Here is a 19,009-nt window from a genome sequence, read left to right on the forward strand (position 1 = left end):
ACACAAAGCCCTACCACCAAGAAAGTTTTAGTGCGTTTGAATAAATACAATACATTTTTTTTAATTGAAAAATAATAAATTACCTTTAAATACATACTGTTTGAATATAGTTAAATTGGTACGCGTTACTAATGCATACAAAATGTAATTTTTGAACCATCTGCTGTGACGAATCAGTGGGCTGGATAATTTGTTTCATACGTTTATATAAAGTTTTACAGGTGCCACGTAACTTTAAATACGTGAAAATATAAAAATCCACCTCAATGAATTTGTCTGTCTGTATAAATGGAGCCGAGATGTTAAGTTTACGATTTTTGTTAAGTCATCCCATGAAACGTACTGCCTCATTTATAAACGTTGTTTAGTTGAACACTGAATTGTCTTCGCCTCTACTGATTTGTTATTCAAAAGGTGATACTGAATGAGCCGAGATGGCTCAGACGATGTTTTTGTTTTCGTCACATGCTCGAAGGTGAACTTGCGACAAAACATCAAAAACATCATGAGGAAACTTGCATGTGTCTAATTTCAGAGAAATTCTGCCTCGTGTGCATTCCATCAACGCCAAATTGAAACAGTGTTCTGCCTCATGTGCATTCCACCAACAACCAATTGGAACAGCTTGATGGAATTTGTTCCAAACATTCAACTCAAAGGGAGAGGAGGCCTTAGCCCAGCTGTGGGAAATTTACAGGCTGTTGTTGTTGTTATTGAATAAATGGACTATGGACCACCTGATTGGAATTGGTCACATTTGCGCGCGCAACACAATTTCACAAAGCGCAAAAAATATATATGTGTAACATGCGGTAAATAACTGGTAATTACATTGTATAAAGTTATGGTTATTTGAATATATATAACTACGGAGATGGTTCAATTAGAACACGTGAATCTTAACCGAAGTTTGCGGGTTCAAACTCCGATAAGCACCTTTAAGCTTCGTGTGACTAATTTGTTTGTAATTCATCTCGTTCCTAACGAAGAATTGAAACTTTCATGAGTCATAAAAAGTCAATTTGCATGAGTTATTCCTGAAAAACTTGGTGGTAGGGTTTTGTCCAAGTCTGTCTGAGTAGTACCTTGGTATTGCACCCACCTGTCTAATCTATACGTATAAATATTTTAAAATATGCAACAGATTTTATTGCTGTATTCATTAATAAATAGAGTGAATCATGTGGAACATTTGTCATACATGCATATTATAGTAAAATGACAGAATTTCAACTGACCAGGAATAAACAAGAATTTTTTTATATGTTTTATTAATCTAAAACTAGCATATAAACCCTTATACATACCCTTGTGAAGTCAGGACGTCTAGCTGGTTAATATTATAAATTAAACCGTATATATCTTTTCAATTTAGTCGGTTAATAATTTCTAAAAGTTTAGTTGATTTCATTTCCATCCGGAATTAGAACAAATGTGTTTCAATTAATACTAACAATAGCTTTCCTTCACGCTTCGTGTACACTGAAGTGGGCAGAGACAATTTAATGTTCACAGATGGTTAACTTAACAAAATGGCGACCAAACAGATTTGACAGTTAACAAACACAATGCATTTTTTTATCTGTGAAAATAACCATTTCCTCGAACAGATTAAAAAGTTAATTAAACGTAACGTTATACTTGCAAGGATGAAAATTAGGTTGCAATACTATTGTATTTTATTTTAGTTCCAAAAAAATTCCAATAATAATATCTATAAATATTTCATTTGGATGTAAATTATGTATGTAAATAATAACGGACTCAAAAAAAAATTGTGCATCTTGTGAATATGTTATAGGTGAAAGAGGTTTTTTTTTTGTTTAAATGTTATGAACACAGTTTTTATCGGTAGTGACACTATTCGACAGTACTGAAATTCGTTTTTAGATTACTGTTTAAAAAATGACTGTTTATTTCCATTCAGTCTTTAAACTTAAATCTGTAATATATTCTAGAGCCGTAGAACACTAACCTTATCTATTATTGAGATTAGGTCCACCTTATAAATAATTCTTATTGAAACAAATGTATTGTTTAGCTTTGAGATTATTTTAAAACTCATAAACTAAATATTTTTTTATAATAGATTTTCAATTTCAATAAAATAGCAACACTATATTTTAAATGTCACAAGAGACCTAAAAAAATATCGTTTCATTAATTTCGTCTGCACTTTACTTCAATACTTGTACCAATCAATATTCCCATTTATGATTTTAATCGTGCATTGACTTAACATAGCCCGTATTCTTCGTCTTAGCCTTACAAGGAGACATCGCTCGTTATTTGCTTAAGCCAACAAGACAGACTGAAAGACACTTCCTGTGAAATCTACCGAAAACTTGTTCAGACATACTGGACAAGGGCCACCGTCCACTGAACATAGCTTTGTCGCTATAGGTTCCTTAGTGTTATGAGCGTATTAATTTTAAATAACAATGTTTAATGCAAATTGATTTCGTTATATAAGTCTCAAAATTATATATAAGCATCTGCTTGATGGGTTTTCTAACGCAAAACAACAATAAATAGTATTGTAGTGTTCCGGTTTAAAGGGCGAGTGAGCTATAGTGTAACTACTACAAAAAATCAAAATCAAAATATACTTTATTCAAGTGGGCTTTTACAAGCACTTTTGAATCGTCATTTAACAATTAAGTGAAGCTACCACCGGTTCGGAAAGTAGATTCTACCGAGAAGAACCGGCAAGAAACTAAGTAGTTACTGTTGTTCAACATTTAAAAAAAATACAGTCATGTTAGTTAATACAATTATTTAAATATGTTATATATATATATATATATATATATATATATATATATATATATATCATATATCCTGCCTGGAGGTCAACAAGTATTAATTCCACGCCTTTTTATCATCTACAAAATCTTGTATCGATATTAAAGTTTCATACCGTACTAATCTTTGTGGACATTGGTGACCCCTTCCCGAATACACTTTTGGCGATTAACGTGATTATTTACGTATACGTCGTCACAGTACCAGAAAAATTGAAGATACATAACACCACTTCTAAACACATACATTTTATATTAATATTATAAATGCAAAAAAATCTCTGTCTGTATGTCTGTTTTGTTGCGAACCACTGAACCGAAATCGAAAAAATAAAGCGAACTATTTATCCTCTACAGCTGACGACTATCCCCTCCAATACTACCAAATCCATCCACTAGTATTCTATAAAGGAAACCAGAATATAAATTGGTAAAACCTTAAGGGACTCATAAAAGCGTCGCGTCGAATTGAATTCAATGGACCGTTAGCCTAACGACTGTGGCGAACTTGTCCCGTCTTGTCCAACTTTAAAACAATCACCTAGACGCAGATTGGGGACTAACTTAGTTATTGTTCGCTAAATCGCCGATAACTTTCCCTTTGACACTACGGTTATTCGGATTACGCTGTAAGCGGGACTTTACCGGAATTAATAACGTGCTGGTAACTTGAAATTACATCGCACGAGGTTGAATCAACATTTGATGTCTAATATATGAATAATAAGTATTGGACAAAATCACATACATTACTCTGATTCCAACGTTGTGTTGAAGCACTTAGTGTTATGGATAATTAGAAGTAACGAAGATACCACAAACATCCAGACCCAAGACAAGATAGAAAAATAATGAATTTTTTTGCATCGAACCAGGGACCTCGTAGAACCCATGAAAACCGGTGTATACACTACTTGACCATGGAGGTCATCATATAAAGTATTTTTTATGACACAGGAATTCGAATGAGCTCGGCCCTGATGATAATCGATCACCATAGACAATGACGCTGTAAGAACATTAATCATTCCTTACATCCCTAATGCACCACCAACCTTGGAAACTAAGATGTTATGTCCCTTGCTTATAGTTGCATTGGCTCACTCACCCTTCAAACCGGAACACAAGGTACTAAGTACCGCAGTTTGGTGGTTTACACTAATTCTTTTCATCATAATCATATTTTAATATATGATGAGTGGTATGGTATGGTGGTACTTACCCAGACTGGCTGACTGACTGACTGACTGACTGACTGACTGGAAACGCCTACAAGGTCGCGGGCACAGCTAGTTGTATATAACATTATTTAATTTAAAAAAATCATGTATAACAACATAGGTATTTAGGCAAAAAGTTATTTCAACGCATAAACACAAATTAGCCCGTTCCATATTTGAATTTTTTCAATTCAATCTAAACACCCAAAACAAACGAATAAAAAGTTTCCGGCCGTTTTTTTTTTTTGTTTTTAATTTCCGTACCATTAATTTAACGAAGAGCGTATCCGTGTAATAAATTCAGAATATTTACAATAAAATTTACAATGTCGATTGTCGAATGGGAATTATTAATCACATCGGACGCGTTAATTTGTTTGCGAAACAAACAATTACAACATATCGTTGGGGTAGTTTTGATGTGATCGTTATCAACTTTGAAAAGCACTGACCGATTGAATAATCTTAATTGACAATCGTTGCCATTTTTGAAAATATTCGTAATTTCCATTTGTATAATAAAATATAAATGACGAACTTTTATTTAAGACTAATAGTCACTTGCGGCTTATCTCGTCGGTTGTCATGTTTTAGGCAAAAAGTAGCCTATGTAGTATCTTATATATACATTTTTTTTGGGAACAAAATAAGGGATACTATGTGCATAGGGATAATCTTTGATTTCAGTTTAATCAGTCAAAAATCTAAGAAGATTTATACAAACTTTCATATCCTATTTTATCCCCTTACGGATGGAATTTATCCAAATCCTTTCTTAGCGAATGCCTACGTCATAATATCTAACTGCGTGCCAAATTTCAGCCCGATCCGGCCAGTGGTTTGGACTGTTCGTTGATAGATCACTATGTATATGTATATGTTTGGGTTACCCCAAAGAACTGACTGACTATATGTAAATGTATTAAATACATTTGAGTAATTTCATCAAAATTCTGCCACATGGGTATTCCACCAACCCGCATTGGAACATCGTGGTGGAATATGTTTCAAACTCTCTTCGTTATGGGAGAGGAGGCCTTAGCCCAGCAGTGGGAAATTTACAGGCTGTTACTAATGATATAAATGTTTTAAATTTGTAACACATAAGAAGCCTAAAATTTTGATAACATATATATTTTACGACACACCTACATTATTTCAGCGCTGCAAATTATAAAGTAACGGATCTGGCATATATTTAACGACTCGTTTTATTTTGATACAGTCGTATATACTGGATAGAACCAGTGGGATGGTCATCGTAAACATCATGAGAAAGTAGAAAATAATCGCTTACACGATACGTGACGGATACGATGCGATATCTTATATCGTGTCGGGTTACTGTCCTATTTATAACTGTAGCCTTAATAACGCAAATAATTAGTAAATAGTTATAAAGAATTATAGTTCTTTAACATATATTTAATGAAACAACATTATTCTCTTAACTACTTTTTGACTTCCTTTGACTTCCAAAGTGTCCTCCCCTATTATAGGAATAGGCTGCGAACTGAAATTACTATTTTGATATCATGCTTAAAATGCAACAAATACCCACCTCGTACTTTTTCTATATACATATATAAAGTAGTAAGTCCTGACTGACAGAATCCTCGGCGCTGAGCATAGCATTTAAAGTAAGGGCCTTGAAATTTGGTGAGTTCGATCGTTTTATTGAGTAGACACGCACTAGAAATCCCTTTGAAATTATACCCTAAAAGGGGTAAAATGGGAATCGAAAGTTTGTATGAAAGTCGGTATTTTTTTAAGTTACAAACATAAAATTATTTTATGTGATGTTGATTTAGATTGATAGGTTACGTTTTTCTGAATATTACACCCTAAAGGGTAAATTACACTCCAAAGTCATATACAAGGAGGTCTAAACTTAACGTAATATTTTAAGTTGTAACAACTTCCACGCAAGGAAAGCTGAGGGCAACAGCTACTCTTATATGTAACAATATATTAAAGGGTGTTTTATATTAATCGCTACATCTAAATGTACTTACAGTGGAGACATTCTAAAGTTTATTTACTCAATTTTGTAATCTTTTTCGTTTACGAATGTTTTTACGCGGCGGCATAACGGAAACATCGCGTGTTTTATGAGCATTACGGTTTAAATATCGCGATTCGTGTAATGTTAGACGATTCATTTACATTACTCTGTAAGCGTTGTATTTTGTTTGATTCGATGGTCTTGTGGTAAGTTTATACTTCTACAGGTTTCGAGGTACAGGGTTTAAATTCAGGAGATGGATAAAAAAATATAATGTCTGCCAAATTATTTTCATTACTAGTCGCGGTTTCGAAGTCAACACTAATTTTATTTATATTCAGGACTAATACTTTTGTATAATTATTTTACTTTTGAAATCATTTCTCAAATTAGTAGTCGTATATTATTCACAATCAAATTAAAAATTATGTATTTCTTTATGTTAAGATGGCCCCGTGAAGAGTAAGAGTAGAACGAACCAGCATCATTTCATTTTTTTTTCAACCGACTTCCAAAAGGAGGAGGTTATCAATTCGTCTGTATTTTTTTTTTTTTTTTTTTTTTTATGTTTGTTACCTCATAACTTTTCACTGGGTGGACCGATTTTGATAAAATTTTTTTTGTTTGAAAGGTAGTATTTCCCGTGGGGTCCCATTTTTTTTATTTTTTTTTCCGATGATGGTATCCATGTGAAAACGACATAAGTCTTAAATTTGCGTTATGTATATGCGCGACAAATAGGTGAATAACTGAAAATCACGTTAACCAATTTTGATAATTCTTTTTTTATTATAAAATATATACTTCAAGGGTAATTTGGTGAAAGTTTGGTAAGGTTTTGAGCACAGGATCCATGACAAAGTGACGGAACGGAAGGGAACGGAACAATTCTGAGGAGCACGTTAGCGATACTCGGTCGAATCTTTTATTTATAGGTTATTTGGATATTTGAGTCACCTTCCGTAATGTGGTTATGTTTATGTAATTATCATAGTCGAATATTATAATCAACTAGCTACCCACCCCGGCTTCGCATGGGTGCAATACTGATACTAAATATACTACAGAATTTGTTTATATACGACATCACATCGCAAACTTCTAAAATTATCAGTGTTTCTTTACTATATTGTTCATGTATTATATACACAAACCTTCCCCTTGAATCACACTATCTTTTAAAAAAAACCGCATCAAAATCCGTTGCGTAGATTTAAAGATATAGGGACAGAGAAAGCGACTTTGTTTTATACTATGTAGTGATGGAACTCCTATACGGCTCGCAGTTAGGGTGCGATATGGGGCAGAATTTCTTACTATCTTTAATCAAATTTTGTGTATGTGATGTGATGTCATATGATGTACGAAATATAGTTGGTCTTTTTCAAAGTTTTTTTGCTGAGTTCGATTACAGCTCTTTCGAGGGATCCTTGTAGTTCACGCCGCGTGACGTATTAAATCCGCATTTTCGAAAGTCTATTTTTGCTTTATTCGCAAGTTTCCTTTGAAATTGTCCTCGAAGTAGTTTCTGACTCATATAAACGGAACGCTTAATCTATCCATATTAAAAAAAATTAGTTAGTCAACATCAGCTTCACTTAAAAACAAAAAATAAATAAAATTTTAACAAAAAGAAAAACCGACTTCAAACAAAACACTATTTTAAAACAAATGAATATGCACGAAAAAGTAATAAAAATAATTGCGTATTCAACATATTTTTTAGAGTCTTCCTAAGTTAAATGAAATGAAAAATATTAGACTACTTAAAAGTCGATTAACGATTATATCATGTAGTTATAATTATTGTTATATTTGGAGTCGGTGTCAGCCAATAAAACCCTACAGTATATCTGTCAAAAAACAATACGAGAATACTTTAACAAATATGTTTTTTACAAATTACCTTTTACACAATAATATACTGGATCAATCAAGGGGCTCGTATCGCTTCTTTCTTTTGATTGTTGGGGCAAGGGCACCGTGGCTGACACCGGCTCCAAATATACCAATAACTATAACTACATGATATAATCGTTAATCGACTTTTAAGTAGTCTAATATTTTTCATTTCATTTAACTTAGGAAGACTCTAAAAAATATGTTGAATACGCAATTATTTTTATTACTTTTTCGTGCATATTCATTTGTTTTAAAATAGTGTTTTGTTTGAAGTCGGTTTTTCTTTTTGTTAAAATTTTATTTATTCTTACTCAGCAGTCCAAGAGACAATCGTAAGGATACCTTCATCTGAGTATTCACCAACTCATAATTAACATCCAGATAGAATAAGCGCAAATCCTACTTAGAAGAGAAGTAGCCTTATCCCATATTAAAAGCATGTAACTAAGTTATATTTTATTTGTAAAGTAATATCTCCCGTATATTTTCTATTTTATTAGACGCATAGATAACAAGCGCTGAGCTCGTAAACAATAAACGCGGCGTGTGGCCTCCGATTTCCTTACAGACTTAATCCAGAGATAAACTGACATTGTACCAACAGAATAGATAATTTACTAAAGCTCCGAACACACTAGCTATTACGTCATTGAAATTATAATTGAAGACAGTTCTCAAAAAAAACCTTTTCATTCTTTTATATATTTTTTTATATTTAATATATTTCTTTTATTATAGATATAAGAATAGAACGAGGTTTAGCTTACCATAAAATTCTTTTCTTTTTACACTGAATTTACGATAAATTTTAAATCCGTAGCTGTAAAGGAGGCTTCGTTCTTCGTATATTTATTATTTATATGATAAATGTGACGTAACTCAGTCTATCTGTCGCTCTTTCACGACCAAACCGCTGAACTGAATTTGATAAAATTTGTTATGAACCAAACTTGAATATCAAGAAAGGACTTTTTTACCTGATACATGACGTCCGACACCCTTAAACGCGAGCAAAGCCACAAGCGACTACTAATCATAAATAAAGCAGATACTCATTTAAATCAATAACAGATAATGAATTTTCTTCAGACCATTCAGATTAGCCGTGATGTACTATGTAAAACATAGACTACTTCTTAGCTAGCTTATAAACTTTAGGTCCTATTTTCAAACCCTAATCGGATTAATAAAATGTTTAGAATTAAACACCCGCGAAGTTATTACTAAGTTTGCATTACACTTAATGATTTTCAATGTAGAAATGCCGATACGGAGAAAAAACACTCTCAGACTTGGGAAAAAGCGGTGAAAACGGAGACACATTTTGAGATATTTACAATATTCGAACATACGAAAGAAATAGCAAGCAATCGATTTAATTCTGATAATATTCTAAAATCAATTAACTAGACATTAACGGAAGACTTTCAGATAATGGTAAAGAAAAAGTAAAGTAACAGCCTGTAAATTTCCCACTGCTGGGATAAGGCCTCCTCTTCCATTGAGGAGAGGGTTTTGGAACATATTCCACCATGCTGTTCCAATGCGGGTTAGTAGAATGCACATGTGGCATTTCGATGAAATTAGACACATGCATTTCCTCACGATGTTTTCCTTCAGCGCCGAGCACGAGATGAATTATAAACACAAATTAAGCATATATATTTCGGTTAAGATACACGCGTTCTAACCACTGGGCTATCTCAGCTCTAATTGGTTCTAAATTATTTAAATTTCGAACATTATTAAATTCTTGAAAACCATTACTTAATAAATACCATTATCTTTCCTACAAACAAGATATACAATTCCGTACTGTCTGAAAGCAACCTACGAAGGCAGGTAACGTAACAACGGACGTGAAACTTCGGGCGGCTGCATCTCTGATGTAATGCAATGCAAATCGCTTTGTATAATATTTGTTGTATTTATATAACTAGTGCGACAAAAACCTTCGCGTTATGTCAAATATTTTTTTATATATTTCGAAATATATGACAGGTTTTGTTTTTATTTCATTTCATTTTAAACTGTGAACATCAAGTCGTTTGGCGCCAGAATGATGAAACCTCTTTTGAAGGATATTTTTAATAACAAATAATACACATTAGTTCAGTTCGTAGTGAAGTTTGTCGGAAACGATTTACTTTAATAATGTTTACATTATATGCATCCATAGCGCTGCTGTGTAACCGGTCTGTAACTTTTTTTAAATAAATTCTTTATTATTTCGTAACAATTTAATAAAATACCATCAAGAATCCTCGTTATTTTTCAATTCCGATTTTTTATACGCAGCTATCGCCGTATTTTTTTTAATAGGTAGTCAGTTTTGCTATGGCTCCTTTGGTATTAGTATTCACCAATGCATACAAATACACCACCTTTAAGCCAATCCTGGGAATGTTCCGATACTGGCTAAATAGAATGCGAACCAAAACTCAATGACACATGGAACAGACCTACTTGTTCCTTATGTAATCCAGTTATTATGATGAGAAAAATATAGTATCAATAAATGCGTTTGAATTGAGGACATTGATCCAAGTTATCGTAGGGAGAAAAATGCTTAACTAGAAATTAACTAATAATTTCTAAGAGCTTTATCCACCATCTTTAATAAATAAACGAATGTTGTAATCATAAAAAATATACACAAAACTCATCATAATATTAATGTCATTAATAATTTGATATGTTCGTGGTAACTACCCCATGATGTTATAAATTGTAAGTTATGACGCAATGACCTCCCTTTTAATAAACAGAATTGTTTCTCTCCCTTATTACCGCCATTTAGAGAACGACCCTTTAAATAATATCCAAATTATCGAACAGAAAATCTAACTAGATTATTAACCGCCTTCCCCATTCACAGGAGCCGCCATATTCACTCCCTAATATGTTTTTATTGATATTCATACTGTATATGACATATGTATAATCTTAGTGTTATGTGATGACCTCCGTGTTCAAGTAGTGTATACACCGGTTTTAATGGATACGCCACTTCGAGGTCCGGAGGTCGATTCCTGGTGGAGTCGATAAAGAAATAGTTCATTACTTTTCTATGTTGTCTTGGGTCTGGGGGTTTGTGGTACCGTCGTAATAATGATTTTCCATAACACAAAGGCTTTGGTTACTTACATTAGATCAAAACAATGTATGTAATGTAGTCCAATATTATTATTTATTTATGTATTATCAAGGGCGGGCTTGAACGCATACTTTTTGTAACTGAAGAATATGCAAGCAGTTATGTCAATAGTTGCACGTGTGCATTTTAAAGACTATGTTAGCCTATGCCATACTTTGGAGTTCAAGCTCGCTTCATACCAAATGACATCAAATATCATAAATCATAATGTACGAAATGCATTTGGCCCTCAGCTTAGTTATACATTATCAAATATGCAGTGAAAGAGTGAAAAGGGTTATATTGTCCTCTTTAATTGAACATAAGTTGAATTGATTACTTTTTTCTCGGCTAAAGGCTCCGAAAAAAATGTTCAACTTTGTCATACATTAATTTCTCATTCATTAATTCAAATCATTCGATATGAGATCTCGCAGCGTATATTGATAACTTACAAACAAGCACCTTACAACTAATTCAATATTAAATAATCTGGCCTGATTTCGATTAGACAAAGATTATAGGAGAAACAAAAAAGTGAAACAAAAAGCGATGAAAAGATTTACATATAATAGATATTTCGCTTGGATAAGCGCGCTAAAGACGTTTATCGAGCAAGGTCAACGACATCTACGTGGCTCTTAAGGCATATAAACTAACAGCATTTAAGTATCCCACGTTGGGTATATATATCTCCTTTAAAGAGAAGTTTGGGGAGCTATGCTACTCCAGTAATCACACGCTCGAAAAATATTATGATAACATAGTGTTACGAGAGTAACCTAAGCCTTCAATACGGTTTTATGACATTTGATTCTATATCATAATTTATATCACATTACTATTGCATATTCTTAATATAGCAGGAGCAATTGAATTTACTTTATTATATACAATTATTATTGTAATTAATTGATCAATAATTTGTAAAACTGTAATTAATATTATTTTATATGGCATTCAATACTGGCATGTAAGACTATTTCTTATTTTAAATATTATTGAGCTGTCATTATAAAACAATTGGACTATAGCGTGGGGCATTCTAGCAAAAGATAGAGACCAATGTCTCTATCTTTTGCTAGAATGCCCTCTAGAATGAATGATGCTTCAATAAGCATCATTGTAAAACGATAATATTATTTTGGCCATCCCTTAACTACTGAAATTACAATAGTATAAAACAAAGTCGCTTACCGCTGTCTGTCCCTATGTATGTTTAGATCTTTAAAATTACGCAACGGAATTTGATGAGGCTTTTTTTAATAGATAGAGTGATTCGAGAGGAATGTTTTTGTTGAAAATACATGTATAACATAGAGAAGAAACAAAAAAAAATTCAGTATATTTAGTACCAGCATTGTAGCCGTGCGAAGCCGGGTAGCTTGTTACTAAATAAGATTTTAAATTAACATGGTTATTTTTATTATTACATTTATTTAATGGAGCTCGATATTTCGATATGTCGATATCATTATTGGTGGTAGCGCTTTGGGCTATCGCATCTGGGTAGTCACCACCCACTCATCAGTTATTCTACCGACAAATAACAGTACTCAGTATTGTTGTGTTCCGGTTTGAAGGGTGACTGAGCCAGTGTAACTACAGGCACAAGGGACATAACATCTTAGTTTCCAAGGTTGGTGGCACATTGACGAAGTAAAGAATAGTTAATATTTCTTACAGCGTCATTGTCTATGGGTGATGGTGACCACTTACCATCAGGTGGCCATGTGCTCGTCCGCCAACCTATACCATAAAAAAAATACGAATATCTTATTCACATTTCCAAGTTCCATAAGATAAAAATAAACAACATAGTAAGTATCCCGTTTTGTACCTGTAACATAATAACTAAATTCCCAAGGTTAGTCGCATTGCCGATATAGAAAACGGTAGTATTCTTTTAAAACAGAGAAATCTGTAGGCGATAGTTCGTGTTTTAAAATCGGAATACGCAATTCAGTTTACCGAAAAACCGGTGTATATTTTAAAACACAAACTACGTTACTCAGAAACAAAAGCAATAATTCACTCGCCATCGAATGCAAGCCTGATTTGCAATATCAATTAGCGGCCATTATTGCTCATTCGCAAGATGGCGTCGTGTTAATGAGCGGGGAAAACATTCGATATTTAAATTTGTTTTTTTTTTGGAACTGAAATGATTCGAAATAGGTTCGATATATTGTTGAATTCAAATCGAAAACAAAACAGACCGCACAGCTAGCAACAATTACTCATAAAGTTTGCCAATAATTCAATGGAATAGCGCGCAAGCCCTAACCCCCGTCAATAACAGTCGAAACCTTCACAACTAAACAACGCACCTGACTCTCGGACGTAGACCAGGAGACGATAGCTGTATATCATAGAGTACATATATTACAAACATTACAGTACAAATTTATTCAAGAAATTTATTACGAAATTTGTATACATCAATTCAACAATTTAAATGCACATACATATAGCGCAATTTTATAAAAGACTGGCGACCCACCCCGTTTTCGCACGGGTGCAATGCTAATAATAATATACTATAGATTTTTTTATTTCTTTACGATACTTTATTATTTAATTACTTACTATTAAAATCCTTGATCTCGAATCACGCAATCTATTAAAAAATCGCATCCAAATCCGTTGCGTAATTTGAAAAATCTAAGTATATTTAAATATACATGCGGGGGTAAGTGAATTTGTTTTATACCATATAAAGAATATTTTTGTAATTTATTTATACAGTAAAATTCCATTTTACAGATACAAGTTTCATTCCGTAACAACTATTTCACTAATGAATTTATTAATAAACTTAAATATAAAAGCACCTTTTTAGAAAATCATACACAATTTTTCTTATAATTAAATCCAGACCATAGAAACAAAATAGCCTCCTGGACTATTTGAAATATCTCTTATCGAAGTTTCTCGTATTTCAGACAATATTTCGAGTTTCGGTAAATAAACTACCTGTATTGGAAATTGTATTTATATCTTATATTATTTCCAGGAATATTCGTATAAGGAATAAAAAACATCACCGATTATTATTTATTTTTCTTGGCTGGTCTTTATTTTATATTACTAGGTACTAGTTTTAGGGCGCGGCTACACTCGCGTTTTAAATGGATGTCAAGTATTGTTTACATAATATCTTTTTTAATTATAGCCTCTGTTATTATTCTGATATTGCAAATATAATCCTCCTTATTTAAATCCTCATTTTCGTTTGAATATCGAATGTAACCTTATACCTTATTGTATCCCTACAAAACCACATAATGGAATTCCACGGGAAGCTGGCAGTTAAATCATGGTACCTAGCAAAAAGGTGCATCTCTAAAAAACCTTCCAGTCTTGTAAAATAATACGATAGGTAAAGCCAATAAATGTCGTTTTTTCTCGCTGTTATCCTCTTTAGATACCTTCAGAAAGGTATCCCTCGGGGATGAACCGCGTAATACAGGGATTCTTACCCACTTAAAGCTTTGCAATGATCGTGTCGATATAACGCATCTTGAGCCATCTCCATTCCTTTATCGAACCACTAGGCGAAGACAAAAGTTTCATCCATTCATTGTTGACATAACCAGCTCGTTTTTGGTGAGAGTAGCTAAGATTTGGAACGACCTGCCCGCGTCTATTTTTCCTGACAAGTTGAACTCCGGAGCCTTTAAGAGTAGAGTGAACAGGTTTCTTTTGGATGGGCGTGTACCACCTTCGTCTTTATCTACACTTTCCATCAGGTGAGATGGAAGACAAACGCCTATTTCATTAAGATACGTATGTAAAAAAACGCATCTACACCTCCTCGTTCTTCTGGATGAAGGTAGCCAATAAAAGGCTGGGCCAAGGACTCCTCAAATCTTGAGAAAATTTGGACTTAGTCATGTCACCACGCTGTTCCAATGTGGGTTGTAACAATTACTGATATCATTAATGTAAGGTTCTATTATCCATACACCTGACTATATTATTACATCAGTTATCTGCCTGTGAGTCCAGTCATAATCGGTCCAGTCGTTCCAGAGATGAGCCGGAACCAACAGACAGACAGACAGAGAGACAAAAGTTGTTGTAAAAAATGGTATTTTAGCATATGTGCCGTGTATACATACAATGACGATTCAAAAATGCTTGTAAAAGCCTACTTGAATAAAGTTTATTTTGATTTGATTTGATTTATGCATTGAGTAAAAAATGGCTATTTCAGTATAACAAATAGACACTCCAATTTTATTATATGTATAGATTTATCCCGCATAGTTTGTTTCGCCGAATCTTCCCTTCTGCACTGGTAGTGTTCAATTTGAGAAGCTATTGAATAAAGGATTTTGATTTGATTTAAGAAACGAAATCATCAAAATCACAATACTAATCTGAGCAATTATTCTCTCAACGTTTTCATCTTATAAAGCATTTTTGATCTCTGCCATCTTGTCATCACAGAAGGGAAATACAGGCTCAGTTGAATCGAACGCTTTGTATTAACGAATTTAACGTCCTTAGCGCTTATTCAAGCGAAATACCTATTATCTAAAGATCGTTTGATCACTTCTTGTAATGCCTTTTTTATTTCTTTTATTATAAATCTATTGTAGATTAAATTTTTAGCATTTTTAATGTTTAATTAATTGTTGAAGCTATATCTCGCAGAATTTATCCTATTAAGTAAGGGTCTATAAACAAATTTAGATTAAATAATGACCGACTTAAATGAGAATAAACAGGTACAAGATTTAATATTAACTAGTTATCGGCTCCGGTTTCAGGGGTACAATAAGATCAAACAAAATATCTGAGTTGAAGAAAAAACATGTACTTCTGCATAATTTATAATTCTGTATAATATTTTTTTTTGGGGTAGGTAAGTTGAAATTCTGGGCTTTTGTCTTCTGTAACATATGCTATACATATATATGTATGTATTATATATATCTTTGTTTTGATTTTTTTCGGATTTTAATGCAGTTTTTAATGACGAACTAAATAAGTTTGTCTAAAAAAACTGTATTAAAATCCGTTTCATAGTTGAAATCGTGTAATCGTAAAGACGACGGCAAGGGACTTTGTTTTATGATGTGTGATATGAAAGAAGAACTTTAATTCAAAATCAAACTAAACTTTATTCAAGTGGGCTTTTACAAGCACTTTCGAATCGTCATTTAACAATTAAGTGAAGCTACCACCATTTAAAAATCAATTTTAAAACGAAATATGCTTATTCGTATGTAACATGTGCGTATCACACATTCTTAAAACTTAAATATTATATAAAAAGTACGGGCTAGGATCATAAATAAAAAATGCCCTTCCACATCGCCTTAAATTTATGAGAAAATCAATATTAGCGTATGCGTAACGCTATCACAACCTACCTCACACCGAAGTTTGTGAACAGGTCGTAAAAATGACATCACATTCAAAGGAAAATAGACTTTAAATTTCTAGTATTAAGTACCTGCATTGCGAATCTGCATAAGAATAATAGTCAATATTGATCCTGTCAGCTTTTGACAAGCGATACGCTATCAACTTGTTATAAATGTGTACTAAGCCATCACTCAAACGAATGTTTTAGAAAACATTATTAGAAGTATTATGTCAGTCCACGTGGTGATGTTCCAAGATGTGCAACGCTATTTTGTAAAACTCAAAACTTGGCGTTCAACGATCAAGATTTGTAATTTATTTATTTATTCATAGGTACATAAACATAATACAATCAGAACATACATTGAAATAACGAAATTACACAATTTTGAGCTAGATTACATTCCTAATCATGTGTACACGGCATGCTCATATCAATTATATATCAATGCAGTCTGGTACTAATTTATATAATAATCAAAAAATAATAAATTATAGCAAACATATAAATTAAAATAAATTGAAATTATGAAACATTAATAATTAAATTATCTAAATAACATTGAATATTTATTACTATTAAACTAATAACAATAAGTACATCCATTTGAATTACGAGACTAATATAATAAGTGAAATCAAATAATCATAAAATAATACAATTATCGAAAAAGAGCAAGGACTGAAATTTATAAATTCAGAAATATCTTTCAATTAACTATTAGGTATTTACAGTCGATCATTCAAAAAATTATAAATTTTTATAAATAAAAAAAAACCGCCTTCAAAAATGAACTAAAAAGAAAAAAATAATCAGTTACATCCATATCCAATTTACGATTTTTTAATCACCTCTCAAAGTCGGTGCCAACATTGCTAATATAGGTACATAATACTTACATACAAAAATTAAATCTATTTATTGTATAGATGACACCATTAGACAAACCCTACTATCGATACATATTAAATGATTTCAATATAGGAATTTATTTACTTTGTTGGCACCGACTTCAAAAGGTGATTAAAAAATCGTAAATTGGATATGGATGTAACTGATTATTTTTTTCTTTTTAGTTCATTTTTGAAGGCGGTTTTTTTTTATTTATAAAAATTTATTTAATGCTTTTCAGTGTTGTTTTGTTATTTATAATTACAATTGGTTGTGTTTGTCATTCACTTTATTATACTCAGTACATTTCGGCTTTCGACTCTAAATATAACTCAACGCCGTTTCAATACGATGTGGACTGCAACTCAAATTAAGCGTTACCTAAGTTACAATAGCCTAATGTTAACTGCTCATCGCCAATTAGACAATACCATTTTTCCCGATGCAATGCCGTTAATCATTGAGGAATTCTCCTGGTAGTCCACCATCAGCTAGACTTCATCATAGACATGTTTACTAACATCAATTGCTTGACGACTATCTTCAAGAAATAGAACTAAACCCGTAAAATAGTTACTTACTAATATGTTCTTATTAGCAGTTGTGGTCTTCATCATCATTTCCACTTCATCAAATGTCACTTTTCATGAGCATATGACCAAGGCACTTTGAATAAAACCGAAATCACTATAGGTGTGCCTATAAAATTTGAGGAGTTTCCTCAATTTCTCCAGGATCCCATCATCAGATCCTGATCTCCTGACAATGGGACCACCTGTAAAACATGCCCTTTCAAACAAAAAAAGAATAGTCAAAATCGGCCCAGCCATCTTCGAGTAATTCGGTAACATACATAAAAAATAAAAAAAAAAAAAAAACAAGGGCCCCGACGAATTGAGAACCTCCTCCTTTTTTTGAAGTCGGTTAAAAAAGAAAAAGAGTTGAAAAAGAGTATGAGTACTGAGTTTCTTGTCGGTTCTTCTCGGTAGAATCTACTTTCCGAACCGGTGGTAGCTTCACTTAATTGTTAAATGACGATTCAAAAGTGCTTGTAATAAAATTTTAACAAAAAGAAAAACCGACTTCAAACAAAACACTATTTTAAAACAAATGAATATGCACGAAAAAGTAAGAAAAATAATTGCGTATTCAACATATTTTTTAGAGTCTTCCTAAGTTAAAGAAATGAAAAATATTAGACTACTTAAAAGTCGATTAACGATTATATCATGTAGTTATAGTTATTGGTATATTTGGAGCCGGTGTCAGCCACGGTGCCCTTGCCCTAACAATCAAAAGAAAGAAGCGATACGAGCCCCTTGATTGATCCAGTATATTATTGTGTAAAAGGTAATTTGTAAAAAACATATTTGTTAAAGTATTCTCGTAATGTTTTTTGATAGATATACTGTAGGGTTTTATTGGCTAGCTAGCTGATTATAATATTCGACTATGATAATTACATAAACATAACCACATTACGGAAGGTGACTCAAATATCCAAATAACCTATAAATAAAAGATTCGACCGAGTATCGCTAACGTGCTCCTCAGAATTGTTCCGTTCCCTTCCGTTCCGTTACTTTGTCATGGATCCTGTGCTCAGAACCTTACCAAACTTTCACCAAATTACCCTTGAAGTATATATTTTATAATAAAAAAAGAATTATC

Source organism: Vanessa cardui, chromosome 17, assembly GCF_905220365.1.
Source record: "Vanessa cardui chromosome 17, ilVanCard2.1, whole genome shotgun sequence".
Lineage (NCBI taxonomy): Eukaryota > Metazoa > Arthropoda > Insecta > Lepidoptera > Nymphalidae > Vanessa > Vanessa cardui.